Source organism: Gobio gobio, assembly GCF_949357685.1.
Source record: "Gobio gobio genome assembly, chromosome: 19".
Taxonomy (NCBI): Eukaryota; Metazoa; Chordata; class Actinopteri; order Cypriniformes; family Gobionidae; genus Gobio; species Gobio gobio.
Window position 1 is genome coordinate 10,593,627 of NC_137112.1, and position 24,310 is coordinate 10,617,936.

Sequence of the window (24,310 nt, forward strand, 5' to 3'; positions counted from 1 at the left end):
CTAAAGAATGTATTTTTGGTTTACATATGTATATGGTTTTGTTGTATGCTACTGTATACAACAGTAATGTTTGAACTAATAAATATTTTTTGTTTCTACATTGCATTGGTGTTTACAGTGTACATGTTACCCCTCTCAGCAGATTACATTCACAGTAGAATATTGTATTAAACTGTAGATATAAGCCTACGAAAGACCAAAAAGCTTAAGATTTAGAACAACAGTGTTTACATGGTATATCCAAAAATGTACTACTATGAAAGAAGTGTTTGCCATTTGATGCAAATGCTTCATTCTGACATGCATTTATGGCATTTTGAATGCAGTGTTACATTTTGAAGGAGATGTGAGGTATTTTGCATTTTGTCTGTGCAGTTTTGGAAATTGTGTGTAGAGTTTTGAAAAAAGGAGACATGGTTTTGAAAATGTGTGTAAGCAGTTGGAAAAAACTGTAAGGTATTAGTTCACTTCAAAAGGACAATATCCTGATATTTTACTCACCCCCATCTCATCCAAGACGTTCATGTCTTTCTTTCTTCTATGTTTTTTGAGGAAAACATTCCAGGATTTTTCTCCACATAATGGTCTTCAATGGCAACCAAAATGTTGAAGGTGTTAATAAATGCAGTTTCAAAGGAAGGGCTTCAGAGGCTTTGCACGATCCCAGACGAGGAACAGGGTCTTATCTAGCCAAAACATCTGTCATTTAAAAAAGAAAAGTAAAATTTATATACTTTTTAACCTAAATTGATAATCTTTCGCTGCCCTGTGGCGTGCCACATATGACGTAATCACGTCAGAAAGGTCAGAAGTAAAAGCAGAAGTACCGTCCCTGTGTTTAAAAAGTGCACATGCGAAGACTAATACAAACAAACAAACATCGTCCTCGCACGTTCGCTTGGGGCAGTACTTCCGCCTACATCTGGCATGACCTTTCTGACATGATTACGCAATCCGTGGCACGTCACAGAGCAGCGCAAGATGATCAATTTAGGTAAAAAAGTATGTAAATATTAATTTTTTCTTGAAAATGACCAATGATAAGATAAGACCCTATTCCTCATCTGTGATCATGCAGAGCCTCTGAAGCGCTTCCTTTGAAACTGCATTGATTTGGACCTTCAACCCATTGGTTGCCATTGAAGTCCATTGTATGGAGAAAAATCCTGGAATGTTTTCCTCCAAAAAATTAAATTTATTTTCGACTGAAGAAAGAAAGCCACAAACACTTGGATGAGATGGGGGTGAGGGAAATTTTCAATTTGAAGTGAACTAATCCTTAAAGTTGATTTAAGTTTTTAAATTGTTTAAATATATTAAAATAGATAGCAGATATTTTAAATTATAATAATATATATATATATATATATATATATATATATATATATATATATATATATATATATATATATATATATATATATATATATATATATATATATAAATATAAATATAAATATATAAATATAAATATAAATATAATTTTTGGTATAATTTACATATTTTTGTCAGCCAACACAGGCCATTATTATAACTTACATCAGTGAATGTGAGATCATTTTATTTTATTCATTCTTACAATTCAGTTTAAACCATGTATGTAAAAACCATATACCATACCATACCATACAAAAACCAAACCATACACAACAGCGTAATTTTGCACCCTGCTTGTTTCTGTTGGCTGTTTCAGTGTTGGCAGAGGACACATTAGCAAACACGTTCATCTGTGGCCCATTTTTTCACGGGCATTGTTAGTCTTTTTGTTTCCCCGTCATTGGCCCTGGTAGAGCAGGTCCATCCAGATGGTGTCTGATCGTGGAGCGCAATATTTCTGGCTGAGAAACTCTTTAATTAGAGCGGTACCCTGATGTGTGAGATCAACAGATTTCAAGGCTGATCCTCATTAGCTATAACTGTGCATTGTGGCTAAACATTGTGCGATATTTCCCTTCATGTAAAAATGTTGAGACATGCATTTTGTGCTATTTTCCATACGTTTTTGCTCTGCGTTATGTCTTACAAAAGCAGAAACACAGGCTATTCAGAAAGTCCCGAGGCAGACACAATTTTTAATGAGAGCTGGAATTAGTTGAAAAAAATATCAAAACATTTGTGTGCCGGGAAAGGCATTTACATGAACTCTACATTAATGCAAATGACAATATTGTTTTTACTCAATTACTCAAAGTCTTCACACATGAAGCACGCAATACAAGTATTCCTCAAAGCTTGTGTGTGTGTGTGTGGAGACATGTTTTCCATTGATTAGCCGTTCTTTTGGGAATACCTGGACTCAAACATGTGCTAAATTGCCTCCTTCAGGCTGGTAGACCATCTAATAAACTGAAAGGGATAACGCAGTACACTTTTGAAGATATGTGAGCAAGTCCGGGGATATTCGCTGTCAGCATGTGTGTTTCTATCACGCCCAGGAGAATTCAGTTTTGCTCTGCCGCTATAGTCGTGCTCAAGCTGAGTTAAGCCTGAATCCCCTGCAGGCGTCGAAAGAGATGCTGACCACAGGAGACTGATGAAAAAGATCTAAACTCAGTAAACCTGAAAGTTTAATGTGTGCCTAGCCTGCTCCGGACGTGTCAGGGGTTTAAACACCCTGCAGATGCTCAGTCAGACACTGATTTTCAGAGATACTTTCCATTAATACGGTAGAATTCGGTGTTCCGTTACTTTTGTTGAATCAACAATCCCTTTTTCAGTGGAATGATAATGATATGTTTGTTAACGAACCCATCATGAAAAGTTTTTGACAAACTTATACACTGGAGAAAAAAAAATATTTTTTTATCTTTTACAATACAATTTGTGTACAAATATTTTTTAAATAATGGAATTAGATTATTTACTTGCCTTCCCACCGTTTTAGAAATGCTCCAAATTATGTTTTTTTTTTGTGAGTGAAATGTTACATTTTTTGGGAAAGACAATATGGAGTAACAGGATTGAATGCAAAATGTGAGACACTGCTAAATATTACGTATTGACAGCCATAATTTGGCCCCAAATGAAAAGGCTCAGCATGGAAAAAAGACAAGTCAAGTCAAGTCACCTTCATTTATGGTGGGGCAAAAAAGTATTTAGTCAGCCACCAATTGTGCAAGTTCTCCCACTTAAAAAGATGAGAGAGGCCTGTAATTTTCATCATAGGTACACTTCAACTATGAGGGACAGAATGAGAAAAAAAATCCAGAAAATCACATTGTCTGATTTTTAAAGAATTTATTTGCAAATTATGGTTGAAAATAAGTATTTGGTCCATAACAAAAGTTCATCTCAATGCTTTGTTATATACCCTTTGTTGGAAATGACAGAGGTTAAACGTTTTCTGTAAGTCTCCACAAGGTTTTTACACACTGTTGCTGTTAGTTTGGCCAAAAAGGATTTTCAACTCCCTCCAAAGATTTTCCATGGGGTTGAGATCTGGAGACTGGCTAGACCACTCCAGGACCTTGAAATGCTTCTTACCAAGCGACTCCTTGTGTTTGGGATCATTTTCATGCTGAAAGACCCAGCCACGTTTCATCTTCAATGCCCTTGCTAATGAAAGGAGGTTTTTACTCAAAATTCTCACGATACATGGCCCCATTCATTCTTTCCTTTACACGGATCAGTCGTCCTGGTCCCTTTGCAGAAAAACAGCCCCAAAGCATGATGTTTCCACCCCCCTGCTTCACAGCAGGTATGGTGTTCTTTGGATGCAACTCAGCATTCTTTTTCCTCCAAACACGACAAGTTGAGTTTTTAACAAAAAGTTATATTTTGATTTTATCTGACCATATGACATTCTCCTAATCCTCTTCTGGATCATCCAAATGCTCTCTAGCAAACTTCAGATGGGCCCGGACATGTACTGGCTTAAGCAGGGGGACACATCTGGCACTGCAGGATTTGAGTCCCTGGGGGTGTATTGTGTTACTGATGGTAGCCTTTGTTACTTTCAACCTCAGGTCTACAATTTTGTTTCTGGTGCCCTTTGACAGCTCTTTGGTCTTGGCCATAGTATGGAGTACTATGGAGTATGGAGTCTGACTGTTTGAGGTTGTGGACAGGTGTCTTTTATACTGATAACGAGTTCAAACAGGTGCCATTAATACAGGTAATGAGTGGAGGACAGAGGAGCCACTTAAAGAAGAAGTTACAGGTCTGTGAGAGCCAGAAATCTTGCTTTTTTGTAGGTGACCAAATACTTATTTTCCACCATAATTTGCAAATACATTTTTTAAAAATCAGACAATGTGATTTTCTGTTTTTTTTTTCTCATTCTGCCTCTCATAGTTAAAGTGTACCTATGATGAAAATTACAGGCCTCTCTCATCTTTTTAAGTGGGATAACTTGCACAATTGGTGGCTGACTAAATACTTTTTTGCCCCACTGTATAAAGCGCTTTTCACAATATAGATTGTTTCAAAGCAGCTTTACAGTGCTAACAGGAAATTAATGAAAGAGTCCATTATTGTCCAGCTTAAATACGTTTTTGTTTGATTAATTTCCGTTGTAAAAAAATCATTAGTTATTTACTTTGGGGCCACTTACACAACACCATTTTCAACCAAAATTGAAAACTCTCAATGCGTTCTGGCTGCTCATCCACACTGCAAATTACAAATATAATCTCAACTGTTCAAAGACTTTATAAGTCTGCAAAATTTACATTTAAAAAAATAATTCCAGACCTAAAGTTTTATTTTCGATTATTGATTCTGTTGTAAATCCTCCAGTCGATACAATGGAAAAAATTGTGTCTAATCAACTTCAGTCTTTTCTAAATCTCTAAGAATTTCCAGTATGGTTTTAAATCTGCTCATAGCACAGAATCTGCCCTCTTGAGAGTGCTAAATGACATTTTTTTTAGCTACTGACACTGTTGACTCTGTGGGTCTTGTTCTTTTAGATTTAACTGCAGCATTTGATACTGTTGACCATTCCACACTAATTTCTAGATTATGTGTGGAGATAAAAGGTACAATCCTCAAGTGGTTTGAGTCTTATTTATCGAACAGAAAGTTTTGGTCAGAATAATAGGTAATTTCTCCTCCTCTGTCGCTCGCCTCTCCTGTGGCCTCCCACAAGGCTCGATCTTGGCGCCCTCCATTTTCTTGTACATGCTACCCATGGGATCTATTTTAAGAAGACAAGGTGTATCCTTCCATTGTTATGCTGACGACACCCAAATATATTTACCTATCAAGAGAAATGATCTCTCTGCATTAACGTCTCTTTTATTGTGCTTAGACAAGGTTAAATCTTGGCTTGTTAAAAACGTTTTATCTTTAAATGAAGATAAAACTGAGGTGATAGTTTGCGGCCTTCTCGGCCGTGTTCTTTTAGATTATCAAAATTTCTTTTAGAAATATCTTTGTAAATTGGATCTAGTTTTTATCAACTCCGTCTTTTGTCAAAATGTATACACTTCCTAACTGACAAAACACTAGCGATGGCTGTTCATGCTTTTATTACCTCTCGTTTAGACTACTGCAACTCATTGTATTGCAGTATTTCCAAGTCTCAAATTGCTCGCCTTCAACTGGTCCAAAATGCTGCTGCAAGATTTATGCGCAAAAGTCATAAATATGATCACATCACTTAAATTCTAAGAGATCTTTACTGGCTGCCTATTCAGCATAGAATTGATTGTAAGATTATTTTAATTTGTATATAAATGTCTACATAACTAACCTCCCATCTACTTATCAGAATTGTTGTATCCCTATACCCCTTCCAGAAGCTTATGATCAAGCGACCGAAACCTCCTTCTAGTCCCACGACTTCATTAATTAAATAAACTTGAAACTTGAAATTATTTAGACCCTACACTGTAAATTATTGTGATTGTAATGGTAACAGACTGCAAAAATGTGACCTGTTAATAGGTTAACAGTAAGTTTCCTTACTATATACAGTGAATAACTGTAATTGATCTAATCTTACATTTTTAACACTAAAATACTGTTTAGTTTACCGTTTTTTAAAAGTGAAAAAGAAAAAGTCATTGTAGCAGCAGTACAGTGAAAACATTTAAATTGACATTCCCAGAATTCCCTGCGTGACACTTCACATTTTATGTATTTTCGTTGCAATAACTGTTTCTTAATTTTTTGTAATCAGACAAGGGTCTCATATTTTGGTAACATGGTAGAAAATTGTATTTAATTTATTATATATGAAAAGTAATAATGTTTTGTTTGAGTCTGAGGTGGACAAATAACATTTTAAGTTAAGTACTTTCACTCCCCTCTGACTTTTTCAAATGTAATTCTATCCCTATTTGATACCATATTCATGGAAAATGACAACATTTTCCACAATATATCCTTGAAAGATGTTATGTAAGCTTTGTCCTGCAGTGAGCTGCTGCGTATCCTGCAAGTATTGCAATTAGTGTACTTGAACTCTCCTCGCATGAGCACCATCTGCAGATGGCAGGGAGCTAACTTTAAGTATTGGACGACCTCCCACCATAATGAGCTCTATTACATTGTTGCAGTTGATGTAAATGTCAGTGTATTATTAAATGGAGAGATAGCTAAAGTGAAGGTATGTGAGGTTTCACCATTCCGGACCCAGACAATCCCAGCGCTCTCAGCACACATATGTCTGAGTCTCGGAGGGGAGAGCTCAAGCCCGCACACCAATCTGTTTTCAATGGTTTAATAAGCTTGCACTTATGCAGTGTCTTTAAGGCTGCACTTACACTGCAGGTCTACACTGCCAAATTCCAGTTTGTTGACTATATCCGAGTTTTTATGTCGTATTTTTTATTGGTTTTCAGTGACAGTACAGAATAGTACACCATAAAAACAGTAAACAGTAAGACGTTGTCCATTATTAATCCCTTACATGATCCCCCCTCCCCAAAATCCAATAACCGACTATATTTTTTTGACAACCAGCTAACACCTTCTTTTAAAAGTGACCCGTATTCAATAACTGCATTTATACTGTAAACTTGGCAAAACAACCCAGGGTCACCTTTATTTATATAGCGCTTTTTACAATGCCAATAGTTTCAAAGCAGCTTAGACACAGTGTTAAACAGGAAAATAATGCAACAGAATTTGATTCGGCTGTACAGCCGCTCTGGAGATGTCATCCAGCTCTGTTCATTTATCATATAGTGTCAATGTGGGCAGATCAGTAATATAGTTGAATATTTATTGTCCCCAACTGAGCAAGCCAGAAGCCAGAAGGTGACAGAGGCGATGGTGGCAAGGAACCAAAACTCCATCAGGTGGCATAATGGAGAAAAAAAAACCTTGGGAAAAACCAGACTCGGGTGTGCCAGTTCTCCTCTGGCAAATGAACAAACAGTGTATGATTATGATTCTGGCAACATTACAGGTCAGAAGTCATATTAGATTGGAATATTCAGGGTAGACGTTCACTGAAAAGCTTAGGCTGAAAAGGAAGTAATAACGGCATGGTTTGCAATGGATATATATTCTTATTAAAGTTACAGAAGTAATTCAGTCAAGAGCAGTGAGAGATTTTCTCTCTTTTTTGTTGTTGTTTGATTAGCATTAATAATGACAGCAGGTAAATTTGGATGCTGTCACTTTAAGACCGACTGCATGGATCCAATATACTTGTGTGTTTTCTCTCTCAGATATTAACGTTGACTTAAGACATAAATATTTACTTGCAAATACATTTTTCACTTCGACACATATGTATGTGTATTTAACCGCTCAAGCCCAATTAGGCTAGACTGGGAAAAACCAAGCCTGATCTGCCGGTGATTTTTTTTACCAATCACAAACTGGCTTATCCACCGGGCACGCTATTGGCTGGTTTAACACAATGACGGATAGAGAAGGGATGGATCGATGCCCGTTGATCACGCCTCTTGTGGTCTGATTGAATGAAGGACTATCCAATTGCGTACAGAGTCTTTTAATTTATGCTAGTTGATCACGTCTCTTGTGCAGTAGAAAATATTGGAAAATACATAGCAGACTCCCCAGACCAATGTTCAATCTTAAATTGAGCTTGGTCTGGTGATAGCAGAGTTTAGTTCTCACGCACTTTATAAGCAGTCTCTCAGAGAGTGCGCATATACACTCACCTAAAGGATTATTAGGAACACCTGTTCAATTTCTCATTAATGCAATTATCTAATCAACCAATCACATGGCAGTTGCTTCAATGCATTTAGGGGTGTGGTCCTGGTCAAGACAATCTTCTGAACTCCAAACTGAATGTCAGAATGGGAAAGAAAGGTGATTTAAGCAATTTTGAGCGTGGCATGGTTGTTGGTGCCAGATGGGCCGGTCTGAGTATTTCACAATCTGCTCAGTTACTGGGATTTTCACGCACAACCATTTCTGGGGTTTACAAAGAATGGTGTGAAAAGGGAAAAACATCCAGTATGCAGCAGTCCTGTGGGCGAAAATGCCTTGTTGATGCTAGAGCTCAGAGGAGAATGGGCCGACTGATTCAAGCTGATAGAAGAGCAACTTTGACTGAAATAACCACTCGTTACAACCGAGGTATGCAGCAAAGCATTTGTGAAGCCACAACACGCACAACCTTGAGGCGGATGGGATACAACAGCAGAAGACCCCACCGGGTACCACTCATCTCCACTACAAATAGGAAAAAGAGGCTACAATTTGCACAAGCTCACCAAAATTGGACAGTTGAAGACTGGAAAAATGTTGCCTGCTCTGATGAGTCTCGATTTCTGTTGAGACATCCAGATGGTAGAGTCAGAATTTGGCGTAAACAGAATGAGAACATGGATCCAACATGCCTTGTTACCACTGTGCAGGCTGGTGGTGGTGGTGTAATGGTGTGGGGGATGTTTTCTTGGCACACTTTAGGCCCCTTAGTGCCAATTGGGCATCGTTTAAATGTCACGGCCTACCTGAGCATTGTTTCTGACCATGTCCATCCCTTTATGACCACCATGTACACATCCTCTGATGGCTACTTCCAGCAGGAGAATGCACCATGTCACGAAGCTCGAATCATTTCAAATTGGTTTTTTGAACATGACAATGAGTTCACTGTACTAAAATAGCCCCCACAGTCACCAGATCTCAACCCAATAGAGCATCTTTGGGATGTGGTGGAACAGGAGCTTCGTGCCCTGGATGTGCATCCCACAAATCTCCATCAACTGCAAGATGCTATCCTATCAATATGGGCCAACATTTCTAAAGAATGCTTTCAGCACCTTGTTGAATCAATGCCACGTAGAATTAAGGCAGTTCTGAAGGCGAAAGGGGGTCAAACACAGTATTAGTATGGTGTTCCTAATAATCCTTTAGGTGAGTGTATAGAAGTGAGTTGTGTTTCGCTGTCAATTGTGCTTCAACGGTTTTAAAATCACCTGTTTTTAAACTGCATTGCTTAAAACACCTATGCAAATGATAAGCAGTCGTGACCGCACAGCACATCAATGTCACATGAGCGTTACCACGATAGAGATGATAGTCCAAAATCTCTACCGGTTGAAAAATTTCTACCGGTTAATCATGTCTACCAGTATATCGCCCACCCCCAAAACAAGCTTTTGCTTACCGCATCATCTTTAAAGGTCAGCGAAACATTGGGTTGTGTCTTTGTCCTCCATTGCTCCAATCAAATACGTTTGCAATAGCAAAATCATGTTAATGGGCTGCAGGGCCGTGCACAGACCTTTTGAGGGGCATGTGCTGAAACTGAAAAGGGCACCCCCTCTGTTCACCCGCCCCTAACACTTTATTATCAAACAAACATGACATGCTTTATTTACATTTTTGGAAGATTTTCACTATTTTTATTGGGGGGAAAAAATGCCTTTTTGAATTTCTGTGTGATGGGAAAATGAAGTAGAGCAAGTTCGGCAAAATGCGGATTCGAACCGTGATCAATTTGCGTCAAAACTTCAAGCCATGCGCTTTACCCCTGCACTATCACGGATATCATTTACATGGTGTCTTCTGCAATTCTGACTGACCCAAACAGACCTTCTGTGAAAAAGACGGCCTATTTGCACTTAATGTAACGACAACATTACTGTAACGACATCTTTTACTACACATGTGAAAACGAGAGAGTATAGAGATTAAAAAATTAGAGAATATGTGCATATATCAACAACGTAAATGAATTAAACATGCGACCATGATATTATTACATGTTAACAAATTAATTGTATTAGCAATCATAAATCCAAGAACAAATTTCTACGAAATATATTTGACCTAGATGACGAGGATCACTCAGTCACTTTGTGTAAGTTCCAGTAGGAAACAGCGCGGGCGCTCTTGGCGGTCTATGGGCGCACCTTTGCTTATTTATGATTTTTCGGTGGCAAAAACAAATTAAATGTGGTTGTATTACTTATCAATATATTATTAATATTTTACAAAAGTCAAACTCAAATGCACTTACCAAAACTATTGATTTATTGAAGCAGGAACAAAAAACACTACCACCAAAAAAAGGGCACTTCGGAGTGTAAGGGCAAAAGGGGCATGTGCTCTGCACAGGTTGAGCCCTAACTGTGCACGTGCCTGATGGGCTGTATCTCTGCATGTCAAATAGTTGGACAAAAGATCGGTTGGGTTTCTCATTTGGCTGGTTTTAGAGGTTTACAAGAATTTTGTGAGTGTTCCAGATAAACCCAGACCCCTGTAAAGCGATCCGAACAGATCGACAGAGGAGGTGTGAAGACTGCACTTTACCTAAAATGTATAACAAGGCGCAGATCAAGTAATAGCACATTTTGTTGGAAAGTAAGAAGTAAAAAACGGACATCTTTCCAACCGAAAACCAGAAACTCTCTCTTCTCTGGCCTCGCATTTGTTCTAATTTCTTGTGGGCAGTGGCTCTTTGAGCAACATAATACATTTCAAAACCACCTCAGTGCTGTTCTCCAAACAAGCAAACAAAAGCTTCTTATCTGCATTTCTTCCTCCATTTCCACTTCCTTTCTGTGCTGCGTTTAATTGTTTTGCCTTTAATCTTCAGGAAATTGGACCTCACATTAATTATGAGGCGCAGGTTGGGTTTTGATGATGAAAGAGGGATGTGAGAGAGAAAAACACTGAGCATATTCAGCGCAAAAAGCTCTATAGATCAAGTGTGTGTGCTTGAATGGCAGACGAATAACAGGCTAGAAGGTAACAAGAAAGAATAAGAAAGAGCCATTTCTGAGCAAGTACAGAGACAAAGAGGAAAACACCTTAAGAGACTAGATTATATTTGAAGATAAAAATAAATGGGAGCTCTGATAGCATTCCCATTCATCTCAATGGCAGCCGCGCAGCTAATTTATCTTTACTCATGGAATTATGTGTTGTTGAGGAAAGTTTTATTTTGTCAGACTTTTGAATGGCTTCAAGTTATGCCATCAACGAGCAGGGGTTAATGGGCACATCGTGCCCTTGTGTTTGGTCAGCCAAAAATGAATTGCATGTTGAGGAAAATAACTTGAGCATTTCCAAGATTCTGTGTAATATCTGTATAATATAAAGCCACTGGACTCTTGTTAATTAATTAATTTATACCTTTTTATGTGTCTATTAGAAAATCAGAGATTGGTTTTCTATTCCAGTTAATTTCATTGAAATGTATTGACTTTTAACACTAAAATGTATGTGAACTGACCTTCTTAGAAAGTACCCAACACTTACAGTAAGCTGTGTGCGAAGTTTCTCCGCTATAGAGAAGCCAAAGTGTATCGATGCACTTGATGCATTCTAATGTGAGAAAGATCAAAGCCTCTTGAGATGAAGAGATTGATGTAGACAGTCAGATTAAGAACTAAAGTGCTTTCTCTCATCTTTACATGGAATGCTATTATTTCTGAGAATCGTATCTGAGAGCCAAACCCCAGACTTTCGTCTCCCCCTCTATTCTTGAAAGGCTTTGTTAAGAATCCAGTATCAAAATGAAATGATTTCTTTGCTGTTCAGCAGATTGAGAGATTGTTTAGGAGTCAGGAGAATCTGAGAGAGATGTACTCTATCGTTCAAAAGTTTGGGGGGCAGTTTTTAACGAAACATTAATTTGATCAAAAGTGACTGTAAAGACATTTCTAATGTTGCTTTCCTTTTGAACTTTCTATTCATCAAAAAATCCTGAAAATTTTTTATCATGGTTTCCACAAAAATATTAGGCAGCACAACTGTTTTCAACATTGATAATAATCATAAATGTTTCATGAGCACCAGATCATCATATTAGAATGATTTCTGAATGATCATGTGACACTGAAGACTGGAGTAATGATGCTGAAAATTCAGCTTTGATCACAGGAATAAATTACATTTGAAAATAAATTTAAATAGAAAACTCTTATTTTACATTGTAATAATATTTCACAATATTTCTGTTTAAACTTTTGATCAAATAAATGCAGCATTGGTGAGCAGAAGAGACGCTAGCGTACAGTGCATCCAGAAAGTATTCACAGCGCTTCACTTTTTCCACATTTTATGTTACAGCCTTTCCGGATGCACTATTATTTTAGTGCATTATTTTCCTCAACTTTATTTACTAACCAGATGTTGTCTAATTTAATCAACATGGATTTAGCCTTTATTTGGCTAATGATGACCTGTAATTAGCCATGAATACAAACGACACATTAATTGAAATTCAAAGACAGTTCTGCAGGATGAGTAATAAAATGCAGCTAAATAAATTAGCATCTCTTGACCTGAAGTTTTCTTAGTTCAGGCTCAAACCGGTTACACATACAAAGTTCAAATTAGTGCAGTGCAGTGGGATGAGAGTTTTGGCTTTTTGTTTCTCTTTGGAAGATCAAATTAGATAAAATATTAAATGGGTCATGAAGTTGACTGAGGTCAACTTGTGAAGTTTGCGTGATTTTTCCATTCAAAAACATCATAATAAATAAGTAATAGGCTATCTCTTGAAACGCTCGGTTTTTATGGGCATTGAAGACTTGGAAGTAAACGACCACTGCTATGATTGGATAACAGTTTTGCATATTATAATGAGCGTCGACTCCCCATCACTCAATTCACTTGAGGAATTGTTTTGAAAACTTTCAATGTGGAAACAACAACCGGAATGATTCGCCAACAGGGATCGCAAAACTTTATCAAACAAACACATATGATTTATCTCTCATCCACCTGCAATTAATTGGGATGTTATTTTATATTACTTGGCCGGCCCGATCAGTCGATATAACCGCGGACCGTGCATAACACGCACATGCGTGCGCACCACAAGTGAAGTATGTGCACCAGCAAAACTTCACCTCAGACAAATCAGTATGTTCAAAACTTCCGCGATTGTATTTTTCTTTCAAATTACCGGTCAAGAGAGTGAACAACGCATATCAAGGCCGTGATCAAGGAATGGAATTTCACTATTTAAGATAGCCCCGGGACGTCGGGCTTTTCGAGCCCTGGCCTATATGTTCTAGTCTGATCCCAAATCGCAGGACAATGAAACAACAACACCTCAAATACAAAGGATACTCCAGCCTGTGACAGTGTGGAAGTTTAGTTTAGTTAGACACGTACATAGTTAGTAGATATCAAACGCAACAATGCAATACTATCACATATAAACAAAACTGTTTTACTCACATAAGTGTGTTGCACCATTCCTGTCAGATCCAATACATTCAGTCTGCAAATCCAGTCTCTTGTTTACAAATTAATTCACAGTGAAATGAAGCGAACAAACGCACAATGTCTTCCCCACGTGAGCTGGATCTTCATTAGTAAAGTTTAACCATGCATTGCTAATATTGGAATTCGAAGGAAGCTTATGGCATTATTGCTTGGAAGTTCGATCCGGTTTGGCTCCACGTTGGCCTATGTTATTTATCTATTACATGTCAGGAACGGGTCATTGTGCGGGGCTACAGAATCAGGCGTTCGTCTTCTTCGGTTAAGGAGCCAGCTGTCAATAAAAGCTTTTCTTTGACTAACAAGGACGTTTTCAGCTCTGAAACTTACAGGATATTCTTATATTAAGATGACCTTTTATATTTACAAAAGCTCAAGGGAAAGTTGATTTCTCAATCCATGACCCTGGATGGGAAATATATTATTTAGTAAAAAAAAAGATATATATATATATATATACAGGGAGTGCAGAATTATTAGGCACGTTGATTTTCTGATCATATTTTTTTCCAGGCACATTTGACCAATTCCAAACCACAGTAATCCTAATAACTACTATTGATTTAGTATTTAATAATGTATAAGTGATATATAATTGTTCATGAAGGCTGGAAATGAAAATCACCTTATATTCAGGTGTGCAGAATTATTAGGCATGTTTTCTTTTACAGATAAACTGAGCCAAAAAAGAGATTTAACTCAGACTGAAAAGTCAAAAAGTATTAAATGCCCATGAGACAGGGTATCTGCAGGTTTCACCAAGTCAAATTTAAGACTTTTTAAGACCTTTTTAAGACCATTATGAATTAAATTTAAGACCTATATCACACAATTAAAAAAATAAAACATACAACAGGAAATGCAGAATCACAAAATTACTTGCAAAGCAAATTGATTTATTCAAATTGAACAAAGTATTAGTAAACTTGCACTTCCTCATAGCTCATCCCACCAGGATTAATATACAAACACCACACTACCAGTCAAAAGTTTGAGATTTTTTTAATGTTTTTACATTCTGCTCACCAATGCTGCATTTATGTTATTAAAAAATACATAAAAGCTGTAATATTGTGACAGTTCTGTTGTGACTGTTCTCTATGTGAATATATAGAAAAGTGTCATTTATTCCTGTGATCAAAGCTGAATTTATCATCATTACTCCAGTCTTCAGTGTCACATGATCCTTCACAAAATCACTAATCATTCTCATATGAGGATCTGATGATCAACAAACATTTATGATTATTATCAGTGTTGAACACAGTTGTGTGTAAATTTTTTTTAGGATTCTTTGATGGATAGAAAGTTCTAAAAAACAGCATTCATCTGAAATGGAAAGTAAAAAATGATTTCTGAAGGATTATGTGACTCTAAAGTCTGGAGTAATGATGCTGAAAATTCAGCTTTGAATCACAGAAATAAATTGCATTTTAAAATATATATTGAAATATAAATAGTTATTTTAAATTGTAAAAAAAAAAAAAAAAATCACAATAATACTGTTTTTGCTGTATTTTGGATCAAATAAATGCAGCATTGGTGAGCACAAGAGACTTCATTAAAAACATTTTAAAATTTTACCGTTCTCAAACTTTTGTGCGCGTGTGTGTGTATATATATATATTTTTTTTTTGTGAGATCAAAATTACTGATTTTGTGGTGGTCATTTTCAGAAATGTGCATGTTTTTTTTTTTTTTTTTCATAATTAGGATGCCACATTTACCATATCATTATGTTAGATGCACAAGTCACACATGGCAATAAAACAAAACAAAATGCATGTATCTTGTTTGACAATAGGCAATATATATATATATTATATAATATATATAATATATATATATATATATTTTACAACTGTAAAATGACAATATTACCAATAATATCCATGTCTTAATTTCTTCTTTTTCAAATTTTAAACCATAAAGCTTTTATTTTGATGGGTTGCCGATAATTGCAGGAAACCTTTTTGCAGCTTTTGTGATTTTTTTGCAAAATCGCCAACAAATGCCCGAAATCATAGTCAAATCGGTGCTCGTGCACGTGACAATCACGCAGTGGGAATTATCAAAGACGTGATCTGAGAGAATCGCCAACGAGTCGCCGATTCAAAATCCTGCTGTGTGAAATATGTTCTGACCGAAAATCACATCGGCGATGACCGACAGCCAATGAGAGAGCAAGATACAGGGCAGCGGGAGGTTCAGGGAGGAATTATAGACCAGAATATCAGTATTTTAATAGATATACTTACAATTCTATCAAACTGAATTAAAGCACAAACATTTGCTTGACCAGCTGCAACAGCAGCACGGTGCAAAATCTCTTCCCTCAAACTCTCTTTGCAGAACACAATCATTGCTTCCTGTGTCTCCAACTATTTCCTCCGCCATAATCTTTTTTCTTTTTCTCCTTTTTCTGCAAATCAGCACATAGAAAATTTGGATCGCAAGTTTCTGCACTGCAGTCTGTATTTCTAATAACAATTCCAGTCTCGCGCAAGAATGCACGTGTGATCTTGCGTTGTTTCCTTCTCATTTCTCACGTGTGTTTGGTTGTGAAACGTAGTTTGCGGACGGGACAGAGCTGTAGCCGATTCTTCCTCTTGTACAGTCATGCAGTTTGAAACCTCCTGTCGCCGATCCATCGTGCAGTGTGATTGAATGCTGAATGCTGAATGCTGACCCCGAATAGAGCAGTGATCTGACGAGTTTTTAAAAAATCGTGCAGTCTGAACTCGGCATAAGCCATATTGTGTGTTTATTTCAATATATTGTATCCTACTCAAAAATATGACTTATAAATACCCTAAAACACTTTTTTATAGAAGAATTCATGTAAGCACTAAATTGAAGAAATAGAGATTTCTTTAAAAAAAAAAAATTGTAAACCCTTTAGTATGTCTGGCTTTTAGACTTCCATTGTAAGTGCATTAATGTAAATGTATGTTCTGCTCTTTGTGTGTGTGAGTGTTTATGTGAGTGTGTGTGTGTGTGAGTGTGTGTTTGGTGTCATTTGCCTCTTTATTGGGACCATTATGTATGAGATATTTGTTTTTACTGTGCCATATGCAAAATTTCTATACCAAACAGTTTATGACCATGCTTTCTTATGATATCAGACATTAATGTCTTGTTTCTGTAAATTCCAAAGCCCACCATAAAGCACTATTGCCAGGCAATTTTACCCGCCATTTCTAAAACAGATTTCTCAATAATGAACTGAACCAAAACAGCCCAGGCATGCTGTGCGAGATTTCAGCGAGACGGAAATAAGCAAAGACCTTTATCTGAAATTAGCCGTCTGATTTGGGTTTCATGAGGCCGTGTTAATATCCGTACGAGCCTCCTTCATTCCTGTGCTGCATTGAAAGCCAGAGGAACTGAAGACGTTGAAGGATCTTTTCTCTTGTTTATGTGTCAACATCAAGCCCACATCTTCCTCCTTTGATCCAAATGCAAAACCTTCACTTCTACTGATTGTCTTTCACAAGCATGCGCCGTCAAACAAGCTATTTATTTGCTGTGAATCCCGATAGAAGATGAATTCTGCATGTGCAATAGGTGAGAATTTAGATTTGTCATTTGTCTCCCAGAATCACTCCAAGTTTGAGACTTCCTCCGTGGATCACAGGAAACATCACACACCTCATGTCGCTGTCACAAACGCTACACCTTGTCGTTGGTATGGCGACCAGCTATTTTAGATCTTTGCCTAAATAGTGGCGGGTCCTTTGAGGTTTGTTATTGTGTATCTCCGATATGCAGATGTGTATAAAAGCAACTGCATAATAAGTTACCCTCGCTGGCTTTCCAAACCCTTTACAGCCTGCCGTTTGGGTTTGATAAGGAGAGTATTTTTAGCTCCTGGAAAGAGATGGCATTTTGTTTGCAGCACATTTCTCTTTCTACACTGGGAGATTTGTGATATGCACGATGTGTAATCTCACACTCTTAATTCAGCTGTTTAAATGTGGAAAGAAATATACACAGTGCCCTCCACTAATATTGGCACCCATGGTAAATATGAGCAAAGGCAGCTGTGAAAATAAATCTGTATTGTTAATCTTTTTGATCTTTCATTCAAACAGTTCTAACCTTTCATTGAAGTAAAACAATTGAGCCGGGGGAAAATCTCATTATAAAAAAATAAATGTTTTTCTCTAGTTCACGTTGGCCACACAGTTTGGAGAACACCTGACCAGAGATCAGAGACCATTCCTCCATACATTTAGATTCCCAGCTCTTCTCTTCAGTTCAGCCCACTCATTTTCTATAGGGTTCAGGTCAGGGGACTGGGATGGTCATGGCAGAAGCTTTATTTTGTGCTCAGTGACACATTTGTGTGTTGATTTTGATCACTGTCCTGATGGAAGATCCAACCACGGCCCATTATAAGATTTGGTATTTGATCAAATCCATAATACCATGTATCTGAACAAGATGTCCAGGACCTCTAGCAAAAAAAAAAAGCCCACATCATTACAGATCCAGCTGTATTTTTAACTGTGGGCATGGGGTACGTTTTATCCCTGTTTTCACCAAACCCATCTGGTGGGTTTGCTGCCAAAAAGCTATTTTTTACTTTCATCTGACCACAGATTCAGGTCCCTTTTGAAGTTCCAGTCGTGTCTAACAACTGAATATTCTGGAGTTTATTTCTGGATGAGCGAGGAGGAGTTTTCTTGAAAACCTCCCAAACATTTGATTTTTTCTTAAGGTTTTCTGATCCCAAGACTCAAATAATCTCTGCTATTTTTTCTCCATCTGTGATCCTTGGAGAGTCTTTGTCCACTCAAACTCTCCTCCTCGCCATGCATTAGGACGATATAGACACACGTCGTCTTCCAGGCAGATTCGTAACATCTTTAGTTGAGTGGAACTTCTTAATTATTGCCCTGATGGTGGAAATGGGGATGTCCAATGCTTTCTCTATTTTCAGCCACTTTCCATTTTGTGAAGCTCAACAATCTTTTGCTGCACATCAGAACTATATTCTTTGGTTTTACTCATTCTGATGATTAAGGGAATTTGGCCTCTGTGTTTCCTCATATTTATACTCCTGTGAAACAAGACGTCATAACTAGACTAGAATAATTGTGGCCAACATGCATTGGAGAAAAACGTTTATTTTATAATGAGATTTTCCCCCCACTTTCAATTGTTTTACTTAGATTTTTGTTAATTTCTTGGATGAAAGATCAAAAGGATAAACAATGCAGATTTATTTTTGCCTTTGCTCCAGGGCTTAAAAATGGAAAAAAATATAAATCGGTGCACTCCGAACAGAATCGATATTATAGCGTTTCCGTTTTTGCGTTCCTCAATAAACATTACTGTTCCGAAAACGGTTTGATTTAAAAAAAATACCTGTTAATAACGTTATTTTAATTTAGCCTATACTTTAAACAAATATGTATAAATAGACTTATTTTCACTCAATAATGATATAACGCATGGTAATTAAACTTGAATATTTATTTCATAACATTTTTAAAACCACAACAGAAATACATGCATTAATTACAAAGCATAAACAGCGGGACAAATATTGACCTGTTTTAATGGAGCGGAAAGTGGCCCTCTATATGCCTAATTCTTTTCAGAAGAGTGATAACATTCTTTGTACATCACTTTTTTTCAACACGACTTGTTTTAAAAATTGCATGAATAAAGAATAAATAAACTAGATAACCATTTCTCTTTTAATGCACCATCAACTGCTAATTTCAAAGCAAACACTGCGCAACACGTTCTTGCATCACATAATCAAATTCAGTCAGCTAATAAAGCTTGATCATTTAATACAATATAACATACCATTTAATACGAAGCATCAACCGTCTATATAGAAAACATTGACCTGTCCTGTATTGGCAATCTGAAAGACTATAGGAAAAATGTTTGATAGATGCTAGTAACCTACTTGGATAGGTTTAAACGAAATCCACAAACTAGCCTAAATCAGACTATTTGAGCTTAAAGTCCGTACTGCTTATTTAAACATACGAAAAGAATGTCCTCCAATACCTGCGCTTTCATTGTAGACCTCAGCGGGGAAAGAAATGTACTTGAGGCATGAAAATGCGCGCTCTATACTGACTTGCGTTACCGGTAGATTCATAGATGATGGTGCGCGGGCATTTCACTCATGCTTGATCCGTCAACGTCACATGCTGTAGCTACTACTCAATTCATTATTGGTCACTGCCAAATTAAAATATTAAAGAGAACGATAAAATAACGTTATTAACCAGTTAATGGTCATTTTAAATTAACGTTTCTGTTCAGAACGATTCAAATTGATTTTGATTTCGTTTTCGTTTTTGTTCCTCTTAAAATTTTGTTCGTTCCCGGTTTTCGTTCCTTGAACCAGTTCGGAGCCCTGCTTTGCTCTGCCTTTGCTCATATTAAAGGGTTAGTTCACCCAAAAATGAAAATTAGCCCATGATTTCATCCTAGGTGTATATGACACTCTTCTTTTAGACGAACACAATCAGAGTTATATTGAAAAAGTCCTGGCTAATCCAAGCTTTATAATGGCAGTGTTGCTCTATTTTTGAAGTTCATAAAAGTACATCTATATCCATCATAACTGCCCCACACGGCTCCGGGGGGTTAATAAAGGCATTCTGAAGCTAAGCGATGCATTTGTGTGATGAAAATATCCATATTTAAAACTTTATAAAGTAAAAATTCTAACTTCCGGCAGATCAATTTTGTTCAGAATTTGTACTTTATAAAATTTTAAGTATGGATATTTTCCTTACGCAGATGCATCGCTTCAATAATTAGATTACTGCTGTCCATGTAAACGTAGTCAACGTGGAGCTGGACGTAAAAATGATAACTGCGTCAGGCTTAAACTAGCAGAAAACACTTGCATTGCACCTAGCGCCGCATTGCACCGGGTGTATGATAGGGTCCTTAATCATTGCACTTTTGGTGCGATAGGGACTTTACATTTGCCAAAAATAGAACTTTTTTGTTATAAAAAAAATCAATCCCATTACATGTGAGAAAAAGTAATGCAAAAGTAACATAATGCGTTACTTTCCATTAAAAGTAACGCATTATTGTAATACATTACATTTAAAAGTAACTTTCCCCAGAACTGAATATATATGTACAGCATATTTGCTTACTGTTTCTTTTCAGCCTTGATTTGTTTTCTTCACTCTTTCATTGCTATTTTTATTTCGATTTTTAGTCTTTTAGAATGTTCAATTTCCAATGTATTTATATTTTTATTTTAGCTTCAGTATTTTTCAGATCACGAAAGTTAATGCACGAACTGGTGTTTAAAAATGTTAAATAATACACAAAAATCTATTTATTGCCATTATTATTTTATTTTGTTTGTAAGATGTGTAATGTCTTCGAAAGAATTCTCTTTTGCTTTTGCATTTATTTGATCAAAAATACATCAAAAATAGTAATATTGTGAAATATTATTACAATTTAAAATGTTTTCTATGTGGAAATATTTTTAAATATAATTCTGGGATCAAAGCTGAATTTTCAGCAGCATTACTCCAGTCTTCAGTGTCACATAATCTTTCAGAAATATGCTGATTTACTGCTAAATCATTATTATTATCACTTTAATTGTATGGAAAAAGAGCAGATTGAATATTCTCCTTTCGTGTTACAAAGAAGATGAAAATACATACAACATGGACAAAATGAGGGTGCGTAAACAGTGACATAATATTCATTATTGGGTAAACTGTTCCTTTAAATGTGACACAATTTGAGCGATAATATTTTCCTCAACTGGAAACGGCTACACATTTTTTTTTCTCTCATTGCTTTCATCCGTTGTTTAATAGGACAGCTATTTTTTTATATAAACCCTCCGAACGGAAACAACAGCAGGAGTGGCGGGTGTTCCTGCACACCTGCAGAAGTGATGCTGCCCCCCTATAGATAGTGGATGTCCCTCCCGCTGGCCTTTGGCTGTAAACAGCTGAGACAGTGGTCATGTGACCTGCTGGAGCGTGTCTTACTTAACACATCACACACTCCCCTTCATGCTTTATTCTTTCTCTCCCCGGTCTTCCCGTGTACCCATCAGCACTTGCAGCAGTGCTCAGGGAGCGAGTGCTGAGCTGTTCTCTGTAGTGTAATGAAAGATATGATTTCCATCATTCATGTCTTTGTGGTTGTCCTGCTGTAAGAGTACGATGACAGGTTCGGTGTGTCAGAGACAGAAGTGTAACATGCTGCAGAGAGCAGCGGAAGAATAATGACCATCTATGCACTGTAATTAGTTCTTTGGGGTCTCTTTTCCTTCCTTTAACACACATCTCTTTTTTTCTTACTCTCTTTCTGCTCTTTTTCTCCTCCTCTAAGTACCTGTGTGATGAATGGTTGCTTGTTGTCACGTTCATGAGCGTGGTAAGGAGGGCCAGTGGGTTTGTTTGTACTGTGAAGCAGATCTTGTCCGTTGAGAAGCTAAGCGCTGAGGTTTTATCTGCCTTTGAGGTGCTGGATGTTGTTGTTTCTTTCTGCTGATTGATTGATGCAGCTGCTGCCTCTTAAATTCCAGTGCTGAGGAATGAAAGCAGTGAACATGATTTTCTGATGATGCCATAAGACCTGCGGTGTTAAAATGGTGGTCAAGAACGCAGTCATGAAACCTGCAACAGTAAACATGCGTATTTTAGGGCTGTCACTTTACGTTCGAAAATCGATTGCACAATCGATCGGACCAACCAACACAAGTTTTGAAAACGAAAATAGGGAATCGATTTTAACCAAATATGTACACTATTCATTTTAAACTAATTAAACAATTAAAAAAAGATAGATCTAGCAAAACTCACAAACAAGCAGAAAAAGAAAACAAAGAATTCCGAAAGTGCAGTAGGCGTTGCGAAAGCTAAAAATGAGAAATGCTCACCAATTTTACGCGCCTAACAGTTTCAATCGGCTGCTGCTGGTGTTTTGCCAAAAAATAAGGTGGACAACGGCGATCGACCTGGGGTGCGTTTCCCGTACAACGACGTAACTCACTGCTTAACTACCATAGTACGATGCATCGTTGAAGAAATCAACTAGCTAGTCACGACTGTTTCCCGAAACCGTATTGTCGCAAATCTGTCGTTCAACCACGTTGGTTAATGATGTCACGCAGGTGGTGTGTTAATAAATGCTTTTAATTAATTATTTTGAGATCGAATTCATGCTAGATTTTTTGCTACACGTTATAGATATGGCACCTGAGGAATAATTCAAATTTTTCTCAGTTATTTTGCGTTATTTCCAGATTCAAATAGGCTCTTTTTTTTACGTACTAGAGCACGTCCGCACATGCGCACTCTTCAAAAACGGTGCTTTAAATCTCTTGACAAACTAAAAGACATTAATGACATTTGTATGTATTATAAATAAAAGATATAGGTTGTCCTGAATGTCAGCTTGCTAATTTTGCTCAAGATAAGGATTTATTAAGTCCTGTTGTGAACTTCAGTTGTTTGTTGAAGAATAGACCAGGAGACTTCGGATCAAGACAGAATGATTCTTTTAATGAGAACTCTGTGCTGCAGGTCGTCCGAAAACAGTCTGATTTTACAGCACAAGATAATGCAATTTATCTACATTTCATGGGAAGTGGTTATACAGCAGAGGAGGAGACATTCAAACAAAGGAATGCATATGTTGTGTAGGTAAAGGACACACCCTACATAACTGTGTCCCTCGTCCAGATTCAATCAGCATAACAGTGCCATTCAACTGCATAGATGCTAATCCAATCACTCAGGCAGTATTGCTCTAAACGTGTCATGCTAAATAGTCAGGAAATTGCATAGAGACAAAAGACTTAATGTCTCAACCACTTACACAGGCTGAAATAATCTCCTTAGAATTTCCTCAAGTTTACTTCAAAATGTAAAACACAAATATAGATGTTTTCAGCTATATTCTATTACATTTGAACCTAGATATAGCAATGTATACAATTTGTAATTCAACAGTCCACATGTCATGCAAACAAGAAACTATGCTTCTAACCACAGGTCGAGAGCTGTCGCTGCAACCACACAAGTTTGCGACACTGTTTGCGAACGTTCGTTCGAACGACGGTTTCGGGAAACACTGATTGGTTGAACTATGTTGATAACGACGGAACTTGCGACCATAGTTGGCTAACGATGCTTTTGGGAAACACACTCCAGTGTGATAGGAGAGACGAGTGATAACCTCAAATAACTGTAGGAGTTCGATATGGATGCACTTCGGGTTGTGGACTGTAGATCAAACAATGAAAAAGGAAAAAGTGGTATGCAAACCGTGCGATCATGAGTTCCCATATCACAGCAGCACTACAACTCTGAGGGGGCATATGCAGCTTCGTCATCCAGGTTAATACAAAGACCTAGACCCGGTAGAGGTAGGCTAGTCCTTAACTTACAGGACTTAAAGGATCTGCTGCTAACATCTTGGTGCCAGATAGCACACCTTCAGGGGTCTAGTGGAGTCCATGCCTTGATGGGGTTAGAGCTGTTTTGGCAACAAAAGGGGGACCAACACAATGTTAGGAATGTTAGTTGGTCATAATGTTATGCCTGATGGGTGTATAAATATAAATAATACTTCACTGCATATTAATATTTTGTTTATTCACTAAATCAAAGCCATCAAAATCAAAAAGAATGATTACAATGTGTATTCACACACACACACA

At 37.2% G+C, this 24,310-nt stretch overlaps 1 protein-coding gene across 3 annotated transcripts in view; it reads left to right on the plus strand.

The window, feature by feature from the left end:
- cpne5b (copine Vb) overlaps positions 1 to 24,310 on the plus strand; it is a gene marked incomplete at its 3' end in the record, with an annotated part of 252,325 nt that overhangs the window by 98,636 nt on the left and 129,379 nt on the right. The gene's annotated exons all lie outside the window — the stretch shown is intronic.